This window comes from Dendroctonus ponderosae, unplaced genomic scaffold (assembly GCF_020466585.1).
Source record: "Dendroctonus ponderosae isolate FM_Combo_2020 unplaced genomic scaffold, Dpon_F_20191213v2 Dpon_F_20191213_3, whole genome shotgun sequence".
In the NCBI taxonomy this organism is placed as follows: Eukaryota; Metazoa; Arthropoda; class Insecta; order Coleoptera; family Curculionidae; genus Dendroctonus; species Dendroctonus ponderosae.
In genome coordinates this window covers 9,856,224-9,874,918 of record NW_026018508.1, presented here as the reverse complement: position 1 = coordinate 9,874,918, position 18,695 = coordinate 9,856,224, and positions in this window count along the sequence as shown.

The following is an 18,695-nucleotide window of genomic DNA, read 5'->3' as shown; positions in this document are numbered from 1 at the left end:
AATATCATTTGAGATAAAGTGCTCGAAGAAAATAAATTCACAAAATTAAAAAGTAGAAATTCTGCAAGTGTGGAACGGCAATGCTTTTCAATCACCATCAATTTTGCAAATTCAGTCGGAAACGAAAAATACTTTTTGAGTTTTTTGCAAAAACACACATTTTTTTATTAACAAAATGGATCCCGTTGGAGAGTCTGAGAGAATCAATGCCATATTTAACGTGTGAGTTTCCATTTAGAAAAACTGTGCAGACCAATGTTTTGTCTGCAAACAAAAATAATTTTCGAATTCGAAATTCAGTTGGGAACAGTACAGCTCTATTCGGTTTTGTTGCTAAAATGCCCATCTTCTTATTTAAAATATCAAAACTGTTTGATTGTTTCTCAATTCGCTAAAGCGGATGATCCTAAAAACCTCACAATTTCTCCATCATTTCGAACTATTCCTGAAGATTAGATAAAATCGCAACAAAGCCTAATGGCAAGATTATTTTCTAGGACTTTTAAAATGTACGCTAGAAAATCGTACTTTCGAATGAAAATGCACTCATGAATTCACACAAACTTTGAGAATATCAACGAAAAACTGATATCACAGTGAGAACAGAGTCTTTCTAGATTTTTTAATTGAAAAACCAGTTCCTAATTTGCATACTAGCTGAGGATCTTCTGGGTTTCTTCAGTGCAAAATTAAGTAATTTATTATTTAGCAGAAAGCGTTAGCCGACAGCAAAAACGCAACGAAGCATTCCTCCAATTCCAGCTTATTCAAATAGACGTTCTTCATATAGGCAAGCACGTCAATAAATTTCCAACCAAGAACCAATTTGGATTGGGTTGATTCACCTGCATAATAATGAGACTTGGTGGTAAGGGCACGCGCTCATCACAATTCTATGAAACGATTATGCATTTTGCTTGCATTACCCACATGCCTTGTCTTCCGTCTAATTAACTAGACTACCACTAATTAATTGAGTCATTTGCATCAGCAAAAAAGGGAATTTCTTCTCCGAGACTCTTACTTGCATTAATTCATCAACCAAACACTCTAAGAACGGAAATTGATTTTAGACGTATTTTTTTAAGAATCTCAATCTCATATTTGGTTTTTCGATAGATAAAATTGCTGGTTGAGTGTCGAGAAACAGATGAAGCTACCGTGAAACTTATTACGGGAGAAAAAAGGAAATACGATGCAAAAAATTATAGTCAGGCAATAAATTCGAAAATGTGTCGAAAAGTGTTGCCAAATAGTTGAAAATAGAAATAAAAATTTGCTTTCAAAAACCTACTTAGTGAACAAGGTCGCATTTTCTGCAGAATAAAAATGTCTAGTTTCTATATGAAATTTGAATCACCGAAGATTTAAGTTTAACAAAGCACAAAACTTTGAGGAATATTTTGTTTTTGTAATGTTAATTTCTCGATTCATTCTTGGAATTTTCGATTGTTTTCAAGTAAACCATTATTATATGGAAACACCGTATCTAGCAGGTGAAAGATACGAATGGCGTCAGTAAAAACCCGTATAGTGCCTCCCTTACGATCGCATCAAGCCAACGGCACAAATTTTATCTGCACTAACAACTTGTTAATGTGTAAGGCTTGTTCTACAGTCATTTCGATTAATTACCAGGAACCGGCTTTCTCTCTTTGAAAGCCGACAATTTTCGCCGAATTCTCATCAAGATGAACCTTTTCATGTGAATGAAGTCACTATATATCACATATATCACAGTCGCTAGTCCGAGAAATTTCTATTGGTCTTTATTGAACTTCCCAAAGTGATTGAACAAAATTCCCGTAACTAATATTATGAATTATTGGTGGTGAGCAACAAATGAGTCATAATAATATAAATAGCACAACAAATACTTAATTAGTTTCGAATAATTATATCATCAAACTAGTTTTAGATAGAGTGTGTTCAATGTTGTTGCAGATACCCAACTATCAGAAACACAAGAATAATATCAGCTAGAAAAGCATGTGTGCATTCTACATTCAGCTTTATCAATTGTCCACTTCCGCACCTGTATATAAATAAAGTTATGTTGATTATCATTATATTAGTCATTAGACCGGCACATTTCCTGTAAACGAATAAACGTGGTATAATGCAGGTAATTACAAATTAATTAAAATCCAAATTGCGTGACAATTAAGACCGGTTGTTTTTGTTATCGACAGTTAAACCTGATACCGTTTTTTCCCCAGATATTTAGATTTCGTTGGCTAATTGACTTAGTCAATTAATTGATAATTAAATTAGGTCGAAAGTCTAGGTGCAACAAATTAGCTTTGCTTTTTTCTTTTGGCTATAATAAAACTGTCACATTATTTCTGGCTGATTAGGTAGAACGAGTGCGACGAGAATAAAATTGGTTCTGTCTGCTTTTTTCCCCGGCAGTGTTGGTCAAAACCATAAATATCTCACTTAGTGAAACAAACATATTCTTCCGCGAGGCACATTTAGGCTGGTCAGGCATTAAGTGCACATAAAACCTAGTGGAAAGTTTAGGCAATAAAGGCAACTGAATTGCGTAATCTAATTTCCATGGGTGTTTTCGACTATAGCTGTTAATAATGTTTTATGCAATTTTAATTTATAGAGAAATTTGCCATATCTAGACTTTGGCATGCCTAGTTATTTAATTATCTGTAATGGTAGCGAAATTATTTTCTTTTCAACAACAAGTCAATTAATATAAAAATAATTTAAAAAATAGTTCGCTTTTTACGAGGAGAACTTTCACAACAGCACTCAGCTTTCATCGCTTTAAAGCAAAACGCAATTTTCAAAAGAGCGGACAGAAAAACATCTCAAAAATGTAATTATTTTTTTTATCAGTCGCCACAACTTGAATTTTAGACTCTCTCCCTAGTGCCTTTCGTGCACGACACTGATTATTTGGCAAAACTTTATTAATTGACAGATTTAGAACGTTTCTACGTCCAAATTAAAATATTTAAATTATTTCTTCTGATTTTTTTCTTAAACATATACGTTTTGAATTTTACGCATAGTTCAGAATTTTTTGAAAACGCGTTTTACCTTTCTTCTTCTTTAATTTTATAGCATTCAAATTCACATTTTTTCTTTTGAACATAGTCAACTTTGAATTTTTTAACTGTTTTTAAACATGTCTCCTTTTTTCCTTTTTTATTACTATTGTATTCGCAGTCGTCACTTTTACTTATTTGATTTTTCCTGCTTTTGTATTTTTTATCTGGTTGTGCAAAACTCTTCTGCTTCACAGCTGTGATCTCGATCCTTTTCGTCAAATTTAGTTTGCTTTTAATCTGTATTCACTTTGAACTTTGTCATTATATTAAGCGCTGTCGTCTTGTGTTTATTGTTCATTTAACAGCTAGATTTATTATGTTTCTGCTAATTGTTTGAGGCAACATTTGGGCATTTTTTTGTAAACTATTTGTCAATATATTCAACACATGGTTCACTAACTGTTATTGTATCACAGGGTTTTACCAACAATGAATGCAAATGGGCATTTTAACTTATTCCGCGCTTAATTGCATTAACTTTCTCCATAATTGATAATATATGCAACATATAAACGCACATGATACAATCTTAACTTAATTAGGTTTTTTTTAATTTACCAACCTTGTAGCCAGCGAGAATAGTATTTCGCGTTCTCAAGCCTAAGCGAATTAAAGCAAAGCCGCTTAGAACAATGTGAAAAATGCCCGGGAAAAAACTTCCTTTCGGAATTTGTATCTTTATTTACTCTGGCATCTGACAACTAGGTTATTTACTGGACGCAATGCCGAAACATTAACAAAGTCATATTAATTAAGCGCTTTATGTTTTGCCAAATTACTTCTGTGGACTCGATTCGGTTTTTTTCCCGATCGAGAAGCATGCCTCATTTTCGAACTGAAGAATGGTAATTGCTCGAGACCTGTTTCAAGAAAAACGATTTTGAACTCCACTAACTGCTCTATGCAGGGTTATAAAATACCGAGACAATAATTCAAAACATACCACCTAAAAACTAATTAATGATTGAGGAATCGGCACAACAGCTGAGTGTGTTTTACTTTGCTGAATTTATCCGTTGCATACTCATTTAGTTTAACTTGTGAATTTATTCGTACATTTTTATTCTTGAATTTTCAACCAAATAACTGCAATAACTCCAAAATAAAGGAATATCTGCAAAATTTACAAGAAATACAAATGACTTTCTCATTCTATGTATTTGAACAATATTTATTATGTGTTTTGAAAGAGTTTTTCTTGAGACCTTTTGTTGTTATTTCACCTTGCACGATCAAGGTACTGTCGTCAGCGCATTGTAGTACTTTGGCCAATGTTTCCAGTGCAGTTTGTATAACAACCTTTGGTGGCAATTGGGTATTTTTGTACCCTGAAAGTTTCCATTCTATTTTCGCAGTTATTCTACTAATAACACCACCGACTGTATTAAGACAACCAGCTACCTGTCTTGGGGGCCTTTTTGCCTCTACCTTTGTCACATTAAGCCTTCACCATAGAGCCGATTAAGAGATAAGGCCTAATTTCATTTTAAAAGAGAGTTAATGTTTGGCCTAAGCTCTTAAGACGTGGATATTCGCCTTAAGTTTGTTAGTACTTGCCACGGTTCCAAGTAATACAACAATGGGTCATAATGCCGAAGATGTCCTGGGGTAATTAGTGGACTCTTTGCACCTGGAGGGCGTATTTGTTTGCAGACTTTGATTGAGAATGTGCGTTTTGGAAGATCGGTTCAGATTTGAATAACCGATAATTTTTTATATGTAAAAGCCCCTATTTGGGGGAATTATAAAATCAGTTTGGTTTAGCTAATGAAGCTAGAATTAGAATCTACTGCACGTAAATAACGCCAGGGTTTCAAAACATTTTCTAGCTTTCCGTATAAATTAGCATTTATCTAATTAATCAGTTATCGCCCAACAAACTCCATAATCTAGCTAAAAGGTCTAATTGCTATAATAACTTATTTCATAACAAATTAATAAACTGCATGACACTTACTGGTATATTGCATATTAATTGACTAACGAGGGCAATTGACGAGGGCGATTTGAATTTTTACTTGGATTAGAGGACAAATTACAGACTTTGAAAGAATGTGGTAGATTTTTACGACTCTTGGAAGACCAAGAGTGCGATAAATTTGTGTTAAACTGATTAGGAATAGGCATTTTATTAAGCCTGCATAAGAAGGAAAAAGCAGCTCTATTAATTCAGACTTTGTATGAGGTGAGTTCAATGATACTAAAGTATGTAGGCTAGCTTTCTGCAATTTTGGTGATAATTTAATTGACCCTCTACATTAATCTGTTTCGATTAAAATTCCCCAGTACAAGCAGTTAAATAACCATTCGACAATTTATCTCAGATAAAACTTTAGTCGAATTTGTTTCATTATTTACATATAAGTAAATTTTGCTTCAAAATCCCGCGCTTTTAGTCTTTGATGCACGAGCTATTCAACTGTGATCCTCACAAAGAAGGTACAGATCACTGCCTGTTTATTCAATCGAGAAGTATCGAGTATGCGGATGCTATTTGCAACAACGTAAAGATTAATTATCCAATCGAAAACTTAAGCTGAATAAGAATCAACATTATTGAAGATTTTTCTCTGGATTTGGCTCATTTCTATGACCAAAGCTATGGAAATTTTTCGATTTTTCACAATCAAGAATCCTTTAGTTAGTTGTTGTGAACACCCAACCAAGAGTTTGCTTGGTTTATATATACATATATTTTTATAAGATTTGCAAGCTTTAAATTAAATTTTCGTGTCGCTATTTTAGATAAACACTGAAACTTTCCCCCGGTGGTGTTCATTTAACTACTCCAAAAGAATGTGGAACGTAACCAAATTTGTAGCCGAGGTGAAAATATCTACCGATTGCGACTTTAAAATGACAATTTATCTTGATAGTATAACAATAAACACGAAAATGAGATTATTTCACAAAATACTTCCAAAAGTGCATAAAATTTAGCTTACCAAACAATTAAGTAAATTCAGTCAAAAATCGTTGAAAATTGCAAGTGTGAGCTTAAAATGACACAATTGAGGGAAATATTTTTGAAATCGTGGTTTGCAGGATTTATCAATCAATCATTATGAACAATTGACGATTTTTATTTTTATTATTAGGTGGTCTTCGATATAAATTACTTCCTGACGTTTTGCTAGCAGGCGCAACATTTATTCATCTTTAAATGCTTTTCTCATGTTCAAATATGTTGTCGAATAGCAAAAACATACAAGTATTGGGAATTTGGTGGCCTTTTTACCAGAGAAACCATTTCAGTGCATTACGATTATCCTATTTTTTCTTATCATTTTGTATGTGAATTTTACGGCCCGTCATAATAAGCAATTTTTACTACTAAACTTCGCTGGAATGGGAATTGTATATCTCTAAATAATATTAAAACAAAGACTGTTATTTGTTGTAAATCTCTTTTATTTTGTTTCTACCTGCTATTAGTTCCTTTGCATTTGAAATGAACAGAATATTTATCAGTTTTTCAGTATATTTTAAGTTGTAGAAAATCTCTGTAAGAAGCCAAGTTGCGTTTCTTTAGGGGGAATGATTAGAATATTCGGTTCTGCAATAATTCAGTTTGATAAATTACAAACTTTTCATTTCCGAATTWAAACTTGATAACCATGGTTTTGAAAGCATTTTCACTGAATGAACAGTGTTCGCTTTAAATGCGATATATCTCTGAAGATGTTAGCCATTCCTGCTAGCGAAACATCAAGACAAAATTTCTGTCGACGACAAGTCTAAATAGGCCGAAAACCACCAATGGTTCAAACGTTGACCACGAAACCATTAACCATTTCGTAATTTCACTAGTCTGGGACTAATTTGAAAGTCGTAACGCCCTGTATAGCTTGAGAGTCACGCCGAGCAATTTTCCAAGCACCTGCCACAAATTCAATAAGGTTCAACAATGGAAACGGTCTAAACAGGCCAAGCAAATTGCTTCCGAACTTTTTTCTGTGTGGGTCAGGCCTGAACCAGACAAAAAATTCACATTTTAGTTAATGGTTTAATTGTTTGAAGCCACTAAGGCTGCTTGTCATGGGTTATGCGAAGCATAAAATTAAGTTTTAATGATTTAAAGAAATGGAATTTTTGTTCTTGTTCTACCAAATTAAAAAACCACGAGCAGCACGATTGTGATCTGCTTTATTATAATGTATTTAATTGTACGAAATAATTCAAATGGTGAAACGACGTGTAATTAGCCTTAGCATATCCGTTTTATTGTCAACGTGTTTAGTGTTTTCAAACTAACTATAAATCGATTTTTTGCCTTCATGAAAAGTTTGGACTTTGTTCAATCCACTTAGTCGCTAACCTGATTAAAAATCTGTGTCATCTTTCAATCGTAACAGTAAATATTGGCACAGGATTGACTATATTATTAATAATCCTATTAGTTCCACTCTTCAAATATTTATTCATTTTGCGAGAAAAATACGACAAAACTATTTTTCATTTCATAGCTATACCTGGTTGAACAGACTGCAGGTTATCAATCCAGTTTCCTCATTTAATTTAAGGCTTGAATGGACAAAGTTAATACAAGATCAGAAAAAATTGTATATTCAATTAAGATTAAATGAAGTTAATTAACAAGGAGTGCTTTTATTGCCTATGCTACATTATAATTGAACTACTTTCTACATTTTTTTCTTCTTATTTATTTTTGCCGTAATAAATTTGCGTAATATATTAGAGATTGTTCTTAACTGCATGTCAAGACCGCAGCCGTAAAAGAAATAATTCGCACAGCATTTGTTACAACGTACACGTTTTAATAGTGAATCCTTTATTTTTATCGGCTAGCAATCAACATGTGGGTATTTAGATCGCAGGTTAACAAGATGTTTCAAAAGAAGTATCAATTTTAATTTGCATTTTTGCTTGAAACCCATTTGAAATCAACCGCCTGAATTGAACATTTAAAGCACTTTGTATTCTACGGTTTAATTAGTGAGCTAAGTGGACTAGTCGTTTGCCCTAAAACATACATGCTTTCAATTGATTTATAAATTGTTTACTCGATTTTTTTGGACTGGTCATTGTGGTTAATTGGTGTTTTGCACAAGGAAATTATGGTTATTAATGATGATTTTTTATTTTTTGAATTTTGGGTGTAATAAACGGTTTAATTAGAAGATGTCACTGCAATAATCCACAGTGTATTTTTGTTTAGGTTGAGCAAAAATAACAGTTCAAAATGCGTAGACAACTATATTTCTGTACACAAAATATGTACAAAACTCATTGTAAGTCATTGACTAACCCCAAAGATGTTTGCCATGAATGCGGGCGAACCGTTGGACTTGTATTTGTATTTGTTTTTTTACCGGATAAATTTCCGTTTTCCAACAAAACTTATCAGTTTCTACTTTTTGATAATTAGACAAAATTTATTTGTTATGTTATTTATTTTGCCCAAATTTAAATTAATTTTTGTATTAATACAAAACATTGAAAAATAGCTTCATATGTGTAATTGATCAGGTTTTTCCTACTCATAAAGAAGTTAAATCTGTTTAGGGAAAATTACAGAAGTAATGGCATTTTCCTCATTGCTTATACACCAAGTAGATATTCAATGGTTTTCGTATGTTGATCAAGTGAATCTATTAGTTCCAGTTACATACATTTTACAGACGTCCTGTATATAGATGGTGTTTTATAAAAAGTATACTCCATAAGAGATTTGATGTCAAATTTGCCTTTCAATCGACTAAAAACCGAGCAATTTCGAACAAATTTGAATAAAATGTGTCCGAGTTTATGCACTGAACGACTGAACATAACAGACAGACACTTGCACTTTTATTTATCACCATTTAAGAAGGAAATTTTAAGCAAAAGTTAACCTAAGAACACTGCTGGGGTATTAATGTGGTCGGAGGAATGAAACTGATCCAAGCAGCAAGTTTCAACCAGTGAACGTCTGAAACTGAAAAGGCTCCAAGATAATCACCCATTGTTACAGCCCTACACTCGAAAAATCCCGCAACAAATAACAACAATATAAGAGAGAATGTCGACTATAATTCACTGAATAAACCGCCAAAAGAACGAAATCAATATCGTAAAATAACAATGATTACGAGGGACGATCAGAGCGCGGCGCGAGTTCGAATTTGTTAATATCTGAGAAGTCCTAGGTGGAACAATTACATTAGTGTCTTATATTTTTATTTTATGTATGTTATATATTTTTATGGCACTCTAAATTGACACGAAAACATGAATCCCGCGGTGGCCATCCAACGTTTTGCCGGGCGTTGGTGAACATGATGCGTGATCGGACTGGGCAGGTGGTACAACCACGGGTTGTTGCCTTTTGATGCCCAACCGAGCACTAAACTTTGGGGCCACACGATGGTACCATATCGAGAAAACCGATGGGAATTATGGTAGTTAACTGGTAGCGCAAAAATTGCATGTCTAGGCAACATCATTCTAGGCTCAATCATTAATATAAAGCATCCCGTATTATCTTTAGTATTACAGTTTCTATTTCGCCATGTTTTTTTGAAATATCAGCAATTCAAAACTGAAGTTTCCATCTTAGGTTCTCTCCAGATTTATGCAACCACAGGTTTCGAAAAAACTATTCGGAGAACCATTTTCATAGTCAGAACCAAGAAGTCAAAGCGACATATTGTGTTTTTACCTTTAGAGCCCTGAAGATGGCATAAATATGACCATAAAGTGAGCACACGACAAAAACTGTTTTTATTTTTGCCCTGTATCTATTGACCGATAAACCCAGGAAATTTAACAGGCACCTTTTGGAAATTTTCAATTGACTGCCAGGACCAGATTCAATTCCGGTCCATTAACTGCATTCATGATCTTCTCATCACCCTGCATATTAATAACTTTATTCTTTGCCTGTTCTGACGTGTAACAATGTATCTTTTGTTAAAGAATCACATCCGGCTGAAACCTCAGAAAATATGGGAGTCTCAGAGGAAATTACACCTACGGCTGGGGTGGAGCCGCGACCGCCAGGACAAGAACATAGTGATGGAAGTGATCCAGAGCCGGACGATTTTGCTCCAAAACGAAAACAGCGTCGATATCGAACCACTTTTACTAGTTTTCAATTGGAGGAATTGGAGAAGGCGTTTTCCCGGACGCACTATCCAGACGTTTTCACAAGGTAAAGATCCTACAAGTACAAATTCATGTAAAGCCCATGGATATTTTCCATAAACTTGATCAAAACAATAGTTCTTTTATTCAAACTCTACGTTCGGTTTGCGACTATATGGACGATCTTTGATAATCGTTCTTCTGTGCTTGCTATTTGTTGATGTCCAACTTCAAAAAGTGGAGGAAATATTGGCACTATAAGAGCCAGAGCTCCTGAAGTTGTTAATTTTTCGGTTCCACCACCTCCTACATAAGCGTTACTTAAACTTAAACTTACTTACTAAACTTCAAACTGAATCTAGAAAAATCATCTCTTTAAATAAAACACAGTTTTGGTTCAATGGTTTTGTGAACATACAAAATGGTTGTTTTCGATGTGAAAATATGACACGTAAGGTGCATGAGAAGGCTTTTCGCCCAGAAAATATTACTGGTTGGTGTGGTTTATTCGACCAAATTTTTTGTTCCAAATGAAGCTGGTGTTTCGGTTACTGTGAATGGTAACAGCGATCAGAGTTAACATTTTTATGACCACAATTGGCTTGGAAAACTTATGTTTCAACTAGATCGAGCCGCACCACAAAAATTGATTTTTTACATTGGAATCATCAAAAATGTGCATTGCAAAACGCGGTCAATGAAGTCAAAGTTTAGATACTTATTATGGATAAGCTGCTGATTGAAGATAAACCAAATTGACGAGTGTGCGAGTGAATGAAGATTTCGAGTTAAAATACAATTAAAGTCGCTAAACAATAATAAACATTTTTCCTTAATGAAAGGTGGGGCCAGATCGTCTTCTATTGAACCAGAGAATATCTCAGTATACAGAGTGATTTATGTAGACCGTGCATTACAACTTTTCCAACTTACACTTGTTTTAGAAACTTCAAATTTTGTTCGCATATTTTCTGCGCGAAAGTTACTTAAACTGTTTTTTTTAATTTGGAAATTTCCATTTCATTAAAAGTTAAGTTCTGTTTATACGCTCAAGGATATTGTTTTTTTGTTTTGTTCGTTTATGGAGCTACATACGTAAGAAAATAAACATAATTTAGCAGTTCCAAGCTTGTAATAACATTTTTCTTTCACAGATTCTTTGGAATTTAAAAAGTTTAAGTAAATTGTGGACGGAAAATGTGACTGGTTCGAAAAAAAACACTCTGTTCGATCTGTATATTAAATTATTTTGCTTATCGTGTAACTTAAATTTTGTCCACAAACTAGGCTATAATTCGATTAAAAAAATTCTTCAAATCGAATGACCGATTGATAAAATATTCACGTTATGCGTTAAACTTGCGCCCAGGTCCCGGTACGTAACCGAAGAAACTGAAGGAACTTCAGGAAGAAACAGTGGCACTAATATTACAGCGCAGTTCCAAAAACATTACAATTTATATTCTTGAAAATGAAACTAATAACTTCTAAATAAACTAAAATCTGCTTTTATATACACTGTCCTGTAGGAATTTTTCGCCCACCACCATTGCCTTGAACTCGTCCAGACCAAACGATATTTCCCCTATTCAATGGTAGGTAGAGTTGGTTAGTTCTGAAAATTCCTATTTAAGTAGGGAAGGAGCCAAAATGAAATGGAACCACAAATCACTTCTATCTAAACCAGTCAAATGAGTATATCATGTTTGCGTTCTACAACCCACGATAAAGTAATCGGGGCTCCTCGACAGGCATTCCGGCTTGTCTGCAATTTGTCGGGGCACTCCGGTCGGCTTTGTAAAAGTTTCCGAGTCAATTAGGAGGACCCACAAAAACACAAATGCTATCGCATGATGAATATAGAAATGTTATTGTTTTTGCATAAAAATATGCAAGTTTTTGCCACGATGTAATGGATTTATATAAATAGTACGGGTACCGGCGACTCCGAAGTCGCTAGCAAACGAGCCGGATGGCAGGTTACTTTGCGCTGATTTGATGTAGAGAATCCTTTAGATTTGCATCATTTTATTTTTGTTTCAGTTTTATTACTCAGTGCTAATGAAACAAATGACAAAATTTAATGGAAAAACGTATGAAATACTGCGAAAAAACAAGCAACCATCTCTCATGCAAAAATGGAGTATATGATTAGAGCTCAAGATGAAGTGAAAACTCCTTCTATAGCTTCTAAGCTTCTGTAAAATAAAAAAAGTGAAAATTAAATATAAGTGAATAACTCTCGCCAGAAAAAAGAAAATATTCACTGTAAATTAAAAAATTGACATTATGCTGACTATAAAGACAATATTTTACGACCAAAACTAGGCGTTTTACGTTTTAAAGGTTTACATAAAACACATTTACATTTACGTAAAACGGAAAATTGTTTTTTTCTCGACATAAGCAGAAAAAAATGAAAGAAACGAGCGAAGCAAGTGAAACAGATAAATAAATATGGTGAGGATTTTTTAAGCAGTATGAAAACGCACGACATGAAAGACGACGATATAAACTTTTAATTCTGGTTTTGGATAAATATTGTATTTTAGAGGTTTAGCGTTGTAACGAACCAACGAATTCGTGGTTAAAATGGAAGGATTGAAAGGTAAATTTGAAGCTCAAGTTGGATTTGAACTCGAAATTCTGAAACCGTCTCATTTTGAGACCAAACCATAAATATTGCCAATTTAAAGCCTACATTTTTATTTGTAAATTTCGTATTAATTCGCTAAAATTGTCAACATTTTTCGAGAATGAATCAATAGGTACTCAAGTCTTGATGAAGACTAATATGGCAACTATTTTTAAAAACAGTGTAACGAACTTCGAAAAGGTTAAAATTCTAATAATAACTAAGAACGAAAGGAATCCAACATTTTAAAAGAACCGAACAAAATTTGCTTTTGAATGATAGTAATCCAGAGCAGAGAATCTGTCTAAAGAATCTCGAGGAAATATATTGAAAAACATTATTTAAGGAAATATAAACACCTAAATTATCAAAACTTCGCAAAAAGATATTTCCTTAGCGAAAACTTTAAACATGAATTGCAAATCAATATTAAAGACATGTTATTTTTCCTTTTTGTTTCAGGGAAGAGCTGGCAATGAAAATTGGATTAACGGAAGCAAGAATACAGGTAAGAAAATGAAAACTGATTATACCCTTATTATGGCTAATTCATGTTAAAGTGAATTTCGCAAATTATGCGCCGAAAAATTGTGCTAATTAGATTTCGAAACAGCGAAAATTACAGTTCACCTTGATTTCGTTTAAGGTCAGACGACCGCAAAAGTAGCGTTTGTTGCTTTATGTAATAGCGGTTAAAAGTCTAAATAAATCAGTTGAATTGACAGAGAAAAAAGGTCAACTGAACTGATCATCCGTTCTCATTGAGCTACAATTGAAGGAGAGAAGACGAGTTTTGAGATTTTTATGAGAGAATAAATGAGTATTTAATAATAAATAATGTTCATTAGAATAAAAGTTGGAAAAGGTTTTTTGTGGCAATTATTTTTGAGTCAGGATTTTAGAGGGTTTAGTCTTAAACGGACTTAAAGTCAGAACTTTAAATCCAGTTACGATACGATTAACTTTGCTAGTTTTTAACACCACTTAATTGCAAATCGCTTAGTTTCCTTTCTTTAAATCCAAGTTTTAGAGCGTCGTTAGATCCGGGCTCTGGTAAAAGATTTCAGATGAAAGCGTTAAAACAAAAGTTACTGATGCTTTTAAATCTGCTTCAAGTTATTGCATTACTTTTTAATCGGACTGAGCTGCACGTTGAGATTATTAGCTTTAAATCTAGTAAAATATCTTTGAAACCTGACGGTTTCTACGGATTTTATCAAAGAGGGTTGAGGCAAAAGTTAGACTTTTAAATCCCGTTGCTATTGCCTGATGAGATGGGCAGTTAAAATAGAACAGCAACTAATTTAAAATCGCTTAGTTTGCTTTCTTTAAATCCAGTAAACTGTCTTTAAAACTTGAAGTACTTACGTTAAATTGTCGCGGGTCGAAAAGTATTCCTTTTTTAAATCCAGGCGTGATTCAAACGTTTGAAAAGGTGCGAATGTATGTGGCCCAGTTATATGTCAACATCTAAATCACTTTTCGCTAAAATACGTCCAAAAAGAAAATAATTCGATCGAATAACCTGAGGATTGAATAGAAATGTACAAAATAATAAACTATTAAATCCTACCCAACACTAAAAAACTGAACAAATAAATAATAAAGAGAAATAAACATAGACTTTGCTCTAATTCACTTCCGTTGTTGTGGTCCTTCATTAACCCTCAAAGCAGAAAATTTTGCCACTTCAGTTTTTCTGCTCATCGCGAATTTAGCCAATTCTCTAATTGAAGCCTTTGCTCGATTATTTCAGTTTAAAGTTCACCCATTGATATCTTCCGATTTCCTCTTTCAAACTATAATTACAATTCACTCAGGCCATTTTCAGATACGAAAAAGATGTTGAAAGGCCGGCCAGAAATAACGCCTTTCGGATTATTTAATGAACCTTCCGGTAATGGCACACGCAACGAAAAAATTAGGGAAATAAATTAGCCGGTTATTTAGCCGCTTGATTATTGTTTTAGTAGGCCGTAATTTGTTTGTGTGGTGCCAATTTAGTTGAATGTAAAATGCCCGATTTAAAAAACAATTAAGGTTTTAAAAAAATGAGCGTAACTGTAAAATTCCAGATGATTCTTGTTGGGAACAGCAGCAGACTTTAAAGTGTGCAGAATGACTAGTAATGAGTGGAGTGCTCAGTGAAATTTGTGTTCAAGAATACAAGCAGTTAATTTACCAAAAGCAATTAAATATCAAAGATCTAAGTACAGTTGCATAAGTAAAAACAAGATATTTTCCTAAAAGATTACGACTACGATTTTGCTTGTAACTGGTGAATTTTGATTTCTTGTTTATTTATAGCTTATTACATAATGGGGAATAAAATAATCTAATTGAAATTAATAAGGAAAAATTGAAGTTAATCTGGCCATATCAGAATAAACCGCATTTTCAACTGACTTTCAGCAGACGTTTATGTCGTTCGGATAATTCGGTTTGCATGTGGTTCTTCGTTTGGTAAATGATTGTAATTTTGTTTACAGCTTTAACGCCATAATGGCATTATAATTAGGCTTCAATTTACTGCACCACGATTTAATATTTTGGTAAATTGGCTCATTGCGGCTCAGAAAACATTTTCCAGGTCCCGTTAAAACCGTTGCCGTTTGATTGGATTATCAATGTTTACAGTATTTACGGCGATCACTTAAATGCGCCACACAACGTACGTATCCCTTCATTATTTTTTAATCAAGATGTAAAATTATTATGTCCACCCCAAGTCCCAATTTTCTGAAAGTAAAAACCCGTAAACACCTGTTGTGTTGAAATGACACACCGCTAGAGGAAGCAAGTCATTTGAGAGATGTTTTTTTTCGAACACCGAGTACAGTCACGGACTTGAGCGATTAGGTTTAATTAAATAAATTATATGTCTCCATTTCGCAAGAATTGTAGTTTGTGAAGGTTAGCCGAGTCGGGATCATCCTTGAAAGAATGCGGATGAGCAGCAGCTCAATCAGCTTTAGGTACTTTTCGTTATTTTTCAGACTCGTCGGTTACTTTTCTATAGTTGTAATCAAGGTTTTTGCCTCAATGCTGCAATTATTAGAGAAAAAAGGCCTGAGAACGACCAATTAGGATGTCGTTTGAAACGTCTTTGTTCCATTCGTTGATTTGGCGGCGATTCTCAATCTTAAGCAATACTCCTGGGGAAGTAACTCGTACCTAACACCAATACCTTAAACGAGACAAACAGATAATTTTAGCATTTTCACTTTACAGGCAACAAGCAATTTGCTTTGAAACTGAAGTTTTCAAAGATTTTTTAGTTGAAAGTTTAAAGCTCAAGCATTCAGTTAAAACTTATATTGATTGAATTCGACAATCAGGGCAGTGGAGCAAAAGTGAAAATTTTCTCCTAAAAATTCAATTTTCCGCAAATGGCTGTTTGACAATGAAATCTGTTTGGTTCCTTGAAAAGACTGAAATTGAAAGTTAAAGTTGAGCTTGAAAGTACATTTATAAAACCGTCTCGCCTCGAGATCAAAGATTTCAGAATAACGCTTGCATCTTTCAAATAAGCAGAAAAGTATCAAAACACGGGATAAGAAAAACATAATTGAAAGTTGAAAGTGCGGAATTTCAGTTCTGCAAACATATAGAATTGTCCAATAAACTTTTAAATTTAAAGGTGAAATTTCAGAATATCAATTTCTAGTCGCATTTTACAATGGTCAATCTACATTCAGCTAATTAAAAGCTTAAAGTCAACTGAAATTGGGAATTGAATTTAAGTTGAGCTTGAAAGGGCATTTATAAAACTGGCTTACCTCAGATCAAAGATTTGATAAAACCAGTTATATTTTTACCAAATATTCTGCAAAAGTTAAAAGCAAAATTTTCGTTCATCAAAGATATGAAATTGTCGCTATAAAATTTACAGTTTAAAACTGAAACTTCAGAATCTTAATTTTTAGTCTGTTTAAAATCCAAATTGAGCTCACTAAACTCGGTTTCTTTGTTTAAAAGGCTTCGTTGAAGCCGTTTTGTCTTGAGGTCAAACACTAAATTTCGCTAAAGTAGAGCCTAAATTTTCAGCTCAAAGTTAATCTTCAGATGTATAACTTAAAATGTTCCATTTTCAATCAACACTTATTTAGGAAAATCGGTTGAGTAGTGAATCGGAAATTTTTTATATCAGAATAAAAATTTGCAGACTTAATGTTAAAGGCAAGAAAAAAGGAAAATGCCGAAATTAAATAAGTTGTTTGTTAAAATTTTGGAAATTTGAGTTTTCTAGTTTCAGGATATTTTTCTTCTTATACCTTTTCCTTCTTGTATTTAATTTTTTCAAAATTTCGATATTAAAATTTATGGGCAAAAAATTCAAAAATTCAAATTCAAACAGTTGCGTTTAAAGCCCACATGTCAAGTTTAAAATTCAACCCACGACTTTGATTTTGATGTTAAAATTTGCTTTTCGTTTTTCGAGTTTAAAATTTAAACGTTCTTAATTAAGACCGTTTAATCTTTACTTTGATTAAAATTGGGCGAAAGTTTCAATCGTAATTTTCTTTGAAATTTCTCTCCGGTTTAGAGTCACACTTCTCAGCATAAATTCGAATTTCCTGAAACCAAATTTGTAATCGAAATTCGGGCTCCAAGTAAGAATTTTTTTAATAGTTAGTTTCAGACTTTAGTTGCACGTTTCCGTATTTTGAGACTAGAAATAACCAACCAAAAAATTCAACAGAAATCAAAATAGAAAGCAGAAATTTCAGTGTTAAAATGAAGTGCATTATAAATAACAAATTTAACTAGAACCAATTCTTTATCATGTTCAAATTAGTATGAGAATGATGACAAATTTTATTCCCGCAATTTCTAAACTGTTATTCCCTAATGAATTTACCTAAGCATTTAAAAAATCAAACGATTGTCCTCTGTTCGCTTTTATACTAATTGAACCTTCTGTGGTAAAAATGTCTTCATCTAATGACTTCGAATGACTGTGAAGCTGTGAAGGCAATATTATGATCTGGAAAGCGAAACGAAGTCGGATTAATCAGTACTCTAAATTCATCAAATCCAAACCGAATAACCTTAAGTTGATTTCTGATGCTGATTGACTACACAATAACGCGTCTTTGCATATTCCCATGAACAGCAACACATAAAAGCATCATCACTTAATTGCTTTTCATTACATGCCACTTTGTTCTGGTTAGCCTAGAAATACATGCAACTTGCTTGCACTGCAACTTGCTAATAAACTCAATAACAATATTCATTCTAATGGCATTATTGTCCACCGCAACCAAGCAAAATCAGGACAGGTAATTTACTCTGTAAACAATATGAAAACGGTTGGAGAATAGCTCAATTTGACCACCGATACGGCCTAGTCATCATTCTCGTATATAAGCTGGCAGCTTTTCATTTCTTTGTGTCAGTAAAACCCAATAAAAGATCATTTTAATAAGTTATAGAACACTTTATTTTCCACTGATTGCTAAATTTCATGGCTGTATTCTTCATTTATAAAACTCACAATGGTTCTGGCTTAAAGCGATAAATTATAAAAAGATCCATCTACCTGCCTTAATAGTACCATCTCGACCGTAATTAGATGATTTGAGGGAAATATACAAAATTTCAATTTTTCCTTTCATTAATTTCCTGATGGTTTAAAGGCTGTTTGAAAAGATAATTTGGCGTTTGATTAATAATCCTCATAAATAACGAACGAGTTAAAAAATTTATATAAATATGAACGATTTAATTGGCTTATGCAAACGAGCCAGCTTCAATAATCAGACATTGATCCGAAATCCCTGCTATCTTTTAATAAAATCGGTGTAATGATGCCAACAGGAATAATAAGAAAATAAGTAAGACGGCTGGCTTGCATATTTTCATACTTTTACTCCGGTTCTGCCATTAAAGTCTAGTTTCAG